At 43.5% G+C, this 8,659-nt stretch overlaps 1 pseudogene; it reads left to right on the forward strand.

Annotated features, from left to right (window-relative positions):
- Positions 1 to 1,928: 1,928 nt before the first annotated feature.
- LOC135505512 (alpha-1-antitrypsin homolog) lies at positions 1,929 to 8,356 on the forward strand (annotated as a pseudogene).
- The last annotated feature ends 303 nt before the right edge of the window (positions 8,357 to 8,659 follow it).

The following is an 8,659-nucleotide window of genomic DNA, read 5'->3' on the forward strand; positions in this document are numbered from 1 at the left end:
TAAGTTAAATATCCTAGACGTCGAGTTATCAGCTGCAGCTGTAAATGTACGTGGTCTTGGAAAGGACATACAATCTCCTAAGAACGACAGGTTACTTCAACGTAACCGTTCTACAACATTAAGACCAGAAAGATTCTTCAAAGGTGATCTCTGCTGGGCAAACCAGTCTTCCATCTTCGATCCATCAATCGATTCGCAGCTCAGAGTAATAATATATATTGCATTTTCCTTTTCTGAATGGGTGGTTATTAGAATGCATAAGATTATGTATTTACAGTAGCATAGCTTCTCAAGGTCCGATAGAGACCCAATTCCTTTGTTCCGCAGTCTTCCTGCTCTTTCATTCAAACCCAACTCCCTTCCTTTGTGTAACCAGCCATGATATCGAGTTAGTCCAATAGGTGCTTCCTTGACACGATTAGTAATATATGTATGATCTATCCTGTGTATATACAGTTGAAGTCGGAAGTTTACATACACCTTAGCCAAATACATTTAAACTCAGTTTTTCACAATTCCTGACATTTAATCCAAGTAAAAATTCCCTGTCTTAGGCCAGTTAGGACCACCACTTTATTTTAAGAATGTGACATTTCAGAATAATAGTAGAGAGAATGATTTATTTCAGCTTTTATTTCTTTCATCACATTCCCAGTGGGTCAGAAGTTTACATACACTAAATTAGTATTTGGTAGCGTTGCCTTTAAATAGTTTATCTTGGGTCAAATGTTTAGGGTAGCCTTCCACAAGCTTCCCACAATAAGTTGGGTGAATTTTGGCCCATTCCTCCTGACAGAGCTGGTGTAACTGAGTCAGGTTTGTAGGCCTCCTTGCTCGCACAAGTTTTTTTCAGTTCTGCCCACAAATTTTCTATGGGATTGAGGTCAGGGTTTTGCGATGGCCACTCCAATACCTGGACTTTGTTGTCCTTAACATCTGCTAACCATGTGTATGTGACCAATATTATTGTATTTTATTTAATCGAATTTAGGTAGCCTTGATCTCAAATTTGCTTTGTTAAAACTCCCAGCTTCAGTAAATGCAACCTCAGGATATATGGTTTCCAGTTTACTTAGAGTCCAGTGAAGTTCCTTGAAGGCCATCGGGGTATCTGCTTGAGGGGGTATATACACAGCTGTGACGATAACTGATGAGAATACTCTTGTGAGATAATATGGTCGGAATTTGAGCAATTCTCGGTCCGGTAAACAGAAGGACTTGAGGTCCTGTATACTGTATGTTGTTATGGTTACACCATGAGTTGTTAATCATGAAGCATACACCCCCACCCTTCTTCTTCCCAGAGAGATGTTTATTTATGTTGGCGCGAAGCATTAAGAAACCCGGTGGCTGTGCTGACTCTGACAACTTATCCCGAGAGGGCCATGTTTCTGTGAAACACCAGACTCAACGTCAACAGTGAATAGGCGACTCTGGGATACTGGCCTTCTAGGCAGAGTTGCAAATAAATAGCCATATCTCAGACTGGCCAATAAAAATAAAAGATTAAGATGGGCAAAATAACACAGACACTGGACAGAGGAACTCTGCCTAGAAGGCCAGCATCCCGGAGCCGCATCTTCACTGTTGATGTTGAGACTGGTGTTTTGTGGGTACTATTTAATGAAGCTGCCAGTTGAGGACTTGTGAGGCATCTGTTTCTCAAACTAGACACTCTAATGTCCTGTTGCTCAGTCGAGAACCAGGGCCTCCCACTCCTCTTTCTATTCTGGTTAGAGACAGTTTGCGTTCTGTGAAGGGAGTAGTTGTCACGTTCTGACCTTTATTTCCTTTGTTTTGTCTTTATTTAGTATGGTCAGGGCGTGAGTTGGGTGGGCAGTCTATGTTTGTTTGTTCTATATTTTGGGTATTTCTATGTTTCGGCCTAGTATGGTTCTCAATCAGAGGCAGGTGTCATTAGTTGTCTCTGATTGAGAATCATACTTAGGTAGCCTGGGTTTCACTGTGTGTTTGTGGGTGATTGTTCCTGTCTCTGTGTCTGCACCAGATAGGACTGTTTGGGGTTTTCACATTTCTTGTTTTTGTTAATTTGTTCATGTGAAGTGATTTATTAAAACATGAATCAAAATAACCACGCTGCGCTTTGGTCCGCCTCTCCGTCAATGGAAGAAATCCCTTACAGAATCACCCACCACAACAGGACCAAGCGGTGTGGTAAACAGCAGCTGCAGCAAAAGCAGCAGCAGGAGAAGGAACAGAGGCAGCAGCAGCAGGAACAGCAACAGCGAGGTCAGGATTTCGGGACATGGGAGCAGAATCTGGACTACACAACTTGGGAGGAGATAGACAGGTGGGCGGTCGACCCAGGGAGAGTGCCGGAGCCCGCCTGGGATTCGATGGCGCAGTGTAAGGAAGGTTAAAGGAGAATGAGGTTGGCGAAGCCAGCACGGCAGTGCAACAGGTACGAGAGGCAGCCCCCCAAAAATATTTTGGCGGGGGCACACGAGGTGTGGAGCTAAGCCAGGTAGCAGACCTGAGCTCACTCCTCATGCTTATTATAAGCAGCGCGTTACTGGTCAGGCACCGTGTTATGCGGTTAAGCGCACGGTGTCGCCAGTACGTGTCCATAGCCCGGTGCGCTATAGGGCAGCCCCCCGAGAGTGGAAGAAATCCCTTACAGTAGTACACAGCATTGTACGAGATCTTCAGTGTCATGGCAATTTCTCGCATGGAATAGCCTTAATTTCTCAGAACAACAATAGACTGACAAGTTTCTGAAGAAAGTCCTTTGTTTCTGGCCATTTTGAGGCTGTAATCGAACCCACAAATGCTGATTCTCCAGATACTCAACTAGTCTAAAGAAGGCCAGTTTTATTGCTTCACCACAACAGTTTTCAGCTGTGCTAACATAATTGCAAAAGGGTTTCTAATGATCAATTAGCCTTTTAAAATGATAAACTTGGATTAGCTGATTCAACGTGCCATTGTAACACAGGAGTGATGGTTGCTGATAATGGGCCACTGTACACCTAGGTAGATATTCCATTTAAAAAATCAGATGTTTCCAGCTACAATAGGCATTTACAACATTAACAATGTCTACACCGTATTTCTGATAAATTTGATTTTATTTTAATGGACAAAAATGTGCTTTTCTTTCAAAAATGAGGACATTTCTAAGTGACCCCAAACTTTTGAATGGTAGTGTACAGTATGTATATATATTTACACAAAAATATATGGGGGATTGGAAATGATGCAGACAATTACATTGATGGAAACTACAATCTATCTGCAATATTAAAGTTGATCTACCCCCCCAAAAAAGATTTCCCTTCACTGGAACTAAGTGGCCTAGCACAATCCATGAACAACAGCCCCAGACCACTATTACTCCTCCACAAAACTTTACAGTTAGCGTTCTCCTGGCATCCGCCAAACCCAGATTGTCCGTCATACTGCCAAAGGTGAAGCGTGATTCATCACTCCAGAAAATGTATTTCCACTGCTCCAGAATCCAATGGGTGTCCAGGTATATAAAATGCAGGCTATATCTTGTTGTGACTGTGTAGCTCTGCGTATCCTGGGCCACGCCCCTCAATGGGGACCATACCGTCACACAGAAGACCACAACCTCCACCATGTTGCTGTGGAGTCCTGGCACAAGCTGGCCCCCCATAACGCAGACTTCACGAAGTCAGTGAGCGAAGCCAACACTGAGATCAAGAACGTCTTCTTCTCTCCTCTGGTAATTGTCACTAGCCTGGCTATGCTGTCCCTTGGGGCTAAGGGAGACACCCACAGCCACTTGTACTCTGCTCTAGGCTATGGTGCCTTTACACCGGAGCAGGTGAACGAGGCCTACGAGCACCTGAACAACATGTTGGGCCACACTTGGGAGGCCATGCAGCTGGACATGGGCAGCGCCGTGGCCCTGAGGGATGGATCCAAGCCCCTGGCCAAGTTCCCGGAGGATGCCAAGCACTTCTACGCCAGCGAGGTCTTCACCATTGACTTCAAGAACCTGTCGCCGAGATCAACAAGTTCATTGCCATGAAGACCCAGGACAAGATCACAGACCTGGTGAAGGATCTGGACCCTGATATGGCCATGGTGCTCATCAACTACGTCTTCTTCAGATGTAGGAGGACACTGTAGTAGGACAGAACGGGCTTGCACTTATTGTTTGCTTTTAGAACAATGATAGAATACACTTGACTGACTGACGTATTGTTTGTTTCCACACGTGGTTAACAGAAGATGTGTCAATTAATAATTAAAAGAAAACGTATGCGCAGAACAAAAAACAATTTAGGCTTGTAACATTTAGTCTATTTTTGGCTTCCCTGTGTTTATTACACCTTAGTAGCAATTTCCTCTACTTCCCCAAGGAAGTGGGATAAGCCCTTGGATGCCAAGCAGACCCCCAAGTTCAATGTGGACATGAAGAGTTGAACCAGCATAACTTCTCCACCGTGGTCATGCTGCCTTACAAAGGAAACAAGAGCAAGATGGCGCAGGTGGAGGCCTTCATTAACAAGGAATACCTGAAGCATGTGCATGAGAACCTGTTCAGGTGAGAACACTTGATTTTATAGGATAATTTTGTAGTTTCACATTCTCTATTCGTTCATGACATGTGGTCTGTGTAGCACTTGGAACTAAAGCCTCTTCAGGAGGTGAGAAGATAAAAGGGCACTTTTTCATTATGATCTAGAAGAAAAAGAAACGCACACCTATTAAGACGAGGTGCTGGCTAGCGGAGTAGAAACTTGAAAATAAAAGAAAGCCGCACACTCTTGGAGCTCAGATGCAAAAATGTAATACCAACGTTTCGACAGCCAAGCTGTCTTCATCAGGGTATAATCACAAACACTGCGGGATGACTCGTTTATATAGTGTCAAAGGACACAGGTGTCTGTAATCATGGCCAGGAGTGGCCTAATATCATTGGTTAATAATCAAATATTAAAATGTCCTACAAAGAACAGCATACAAACAAATGGATAGCATACGATCATAGATTAATTTGACTATACAAGTTTACACACAATTACAATGGCAAAGTCACAATAATCACAATAATGGCTTCAGATCAAAGTCATTATCTATTCTTAACGTATGGCCAGTGCCTTCGATAACAAAGCTGACTTTTCTGCCATTTCTGAGGAAACCAAACTGAAGGTGTGGTTCCCTAAGCTGAGGACTCTGGGACTAAACACCACCCTCTGTAACTAGATCCTGGACATCCTGACTGACCGCCCCCAGGTGGTAAGGGTAGGTAACAACACATCCGACATGCTGATCATCAACACTGGGGCCCCTCAGGGGTGTGTGCTCAGTCCCTTCCTGTACTCCCTGTTCACTCACTCTGGCCAGGCACGACTCCAACACTATCATCAAGTTTTGCCAATGTCAGAGGAAGGCCCTAAAAATTGTCAAAGACTCCAGCCACCCTAGTCATGGAATGTTCTCTTTGCTACCTTACAGCAAGTGGTACACGAGCGCCAAGTCTAGGTCCAAAAGGCTTAACAGCTTCTACCCCCAAGCCATAAGACTCCAGAAAGGCTAATCAAATGCTACCCAGACCCCTATTTTATGCTGCTGCTACTCTCTGTTTATTATCTATGCATAGTCACTTTAACTCTACCTACATCTACATATTACCTCAACTAACCGGTGCCCCCGCACATTGACTCTGTACCGGTACCCCCTGTATATAGCCTCGTTATGGTTATTTTACTGCTGCTATTTAATTATTTGTTACTTTTTTTTTTTTTTTTACTTATTTAAAAAAAAACTTCTTAACTGCATTATTGGTTAAGGGCTTGTAAGTACCACATCCTCATCGGCAGACTCGACAGCCTTGGTTTCTCAAATGATTGCCTCGCCTGGTTCACCAACTACTTCTCTGATAGAGTTCAGTGTGTCAAATCGGGGGGTCTGCTGTCCGGACCTCTGGCAGTCTCTATGGGGGTGCCACAGGGTTCAATTCTTGGACCGACTCTCTTCTCTGTATACATCAATGAGGTCGCTCTTGCTGCTGGTGAGTCTCTGATCCACCTCTACGCAGACGACACCATTCTGTATACTTCTGGCCCTTCTTTGGACACCGTGTTAACAAACCTCCAGGCAAGCTTCAATGCCATACAACTCTCCTTCCGTGGCCTCCAATTGCTCTTAAGTACAAGTAAAACTAAATGCATGCTCTTCAACCGATCGCTACCCGCACCTGCCCGCCTGTCCAACATCATTACTCTGGACGGCTCTGACTTAGAATATGTGGACAACTACAAATACTTAGGTGTCTGGTTAGACTGTAAACTCTCCTTCCAGACCCATATCAAATATCTCCAATCCAAAGTTAAATCTAGAATTGGCTTCCTATTTCGCAACAAAGGATCCTCCACTCATGCTGCCAAACATACCCATTCTATCAATCCTCGACTTTGGCGATGTCATTTACAAAATAGCCTCCAATACCCTACTCAACAAATTGGATGCAGTCTATCACAGTGCAATCCGTTTTGTCACCAAAGCCCCATATACTACCCACCATTGCGACCTGTACACTCTCGTTGGCTGGCCCTCGCTTCATACTCGTCGCCAAACCCACTGGCTCCATGTCATCTACAAAACCCTGCTAGGTAAAGTCCCCCCTTATCTCAGCTCGCTGGTCACCATAGCATCTCCCACCTGTAGCACACGCTCAAGCAGGTATATCTCTCTAGTCACCCCCAAAACCAATTCTTTCTTTGGCCGCCTCTCCTTCCAGTTCTCTGCTGCCAATGACTGGAACGAACTACAAAAAGCACTGAAACTGGAAACACTTATCTCCCTCACTAGCTTTAAGCACCAACTGTCAGAGCAACTCACAGATTACTGCACCTGTACATAGCCCACCTATATTTTAGCCCAAACAACTACCTCTTTCCCTACTGTATTTAATTAATTAATTTATTTTGCTCCTTTGCACCCCATTATTTTTATTTCTACTTTGCACATTCTTCCATTGCAAATCTACCATTCCAGTGTTTTACTTGCTATATTGTATTTACTTTGCCACCATGGCCTTTTTTTGCCTTTACCTCCCTTATCTCACCTCATTTGCTCACATCATATATAGACTTGTTTATACTGTATTATTGACTGCATGTTTGTTTACTCCATGTGTAACTCTGTGTCGTTGTATGTGTCGAACTGCTTTGCTTTATCCTGGCCAGGTCGCAATTGTAAATGAGAACTTGTTCTCAACTTGCCTACCTGGTTAAATAAAGGTGAAATAAAAAAATAAATACATAAAAAGTAAGCGTTTCACTTTAAGGACTACACCTGTTGCATTCGGCGCATGCAACAAATAAAATTGGATTTGATTAGGTTTGATGATACGTACCATCCATCTCAGGTCTCTTTTCTCTTGTGTGCCTGAGGGAATTGGGAGCAAAGTAGAAGAAGAGTTTCTGTCTCTGATGGAATAATAATGCTCTATTCCATTTGATTTTATTATATTATATTATGGCCACTTAGAGGACAATGGTGTCTGACATCAAATGAACCCATTCCTGTTCCCACCCCAGGTGACCCACAAGACTGTGCTGAGTCTAGACGAGAAAGGGACTGAGGCGGCCGCTGTCACTGTGATAGAGATCATGCCCATGTCCCTCTCAGACACCATCATACTCAACAGGCCCTTCCTGCTCTTCATCCTGGAGGACTACCAAGAGCATCATCTTCGTGGATCACCAACCCCACAGCCGACTGAAAGACGAGAGGGATGGAGGGAGAAATAATGAGTGGGAGGAACATCTGAGGAGATTGAAGGAAGGTCTTTGTCTCTCATGCTAGCGGTGAAACATAAAGGATCAGTATCTGACTTTTCGGTTTGCTGTAGAGCATTCATGTGTTGGATGTTTTGTCTAGGCAAAGCAGGGAGTTTTGAACCCATACATGTGTTTTTACTATTTACTGCATACCTAGAAGAATAGGGTCGTGTGTATGTGTGTGTCTCTGTTTGCGGTTCTGTCAAAATGTTACTGATGTCCATGCCAGTCTGGCGATAGCAATATACAATTTGATGTGTCGTCATTATGTCTACATGAGTTGTCTTCAGATAATCCAATTGGTCAAAGGGCTTCATTAGCCTTTATGGAATGGATGTTTTTTTTCAAATGCATCTCCCAAAAATGTACCGTTTTTTTTGCGAAAGACACTGGTTAGATAATAAAAAGTTAAACATGAACTCACAATTTTGAATAGTTTATACTGGGCTGATGTCTCAAGCATAGGCTTAACTGCATGCAATTTTACTGATGGCTCCTCTTAACTGAGATCATCTCAGCATAATTTGGCAAAGATGACATAGGTCTAAGATTGGCAAAATTGGGCTTTCTCAAGAAAAGTATTATATACAGTGGAAAAGTGATAAAAGAAACTACGGTCTAGAACTCTTAAAGGGGGGGGGGGGTGCATCTCAATGGGGTGTCTAATCTACCCATGCTTACATTTACATTACATTTAAGTCATTTAGCAGACAATCTTGTCCAGAGCGACTTACAAATTGGTGAATTCACCTTCTGACATCAGTGGAACAGCCACTTTACAATAGTGCATCTAAATCATTTAAGGGGGGTGAGAAGGATTGCTTTATCCTATCCTAGGTATTCCTTGAAGAGGTGGGGTTTCAGGTGTCTCCGGAAGG

This window comes from Oncorhynchus masou, chromosome 19 (assembly GCF_036934945.1).
Source record: "Oncorhynchus masou masou isolate Uvic2021 chromosome 19, UVic_Omas_1.1, whole genome shotgun sequence".
Classification (NCBI taxonomy): domain Eukaryota; kingdom Metazoa; phylum Chordata; class Actinopteri; order Salmoniformes; family Salmonidae; genus Oncorhynchus; species Oncorhynchus masou.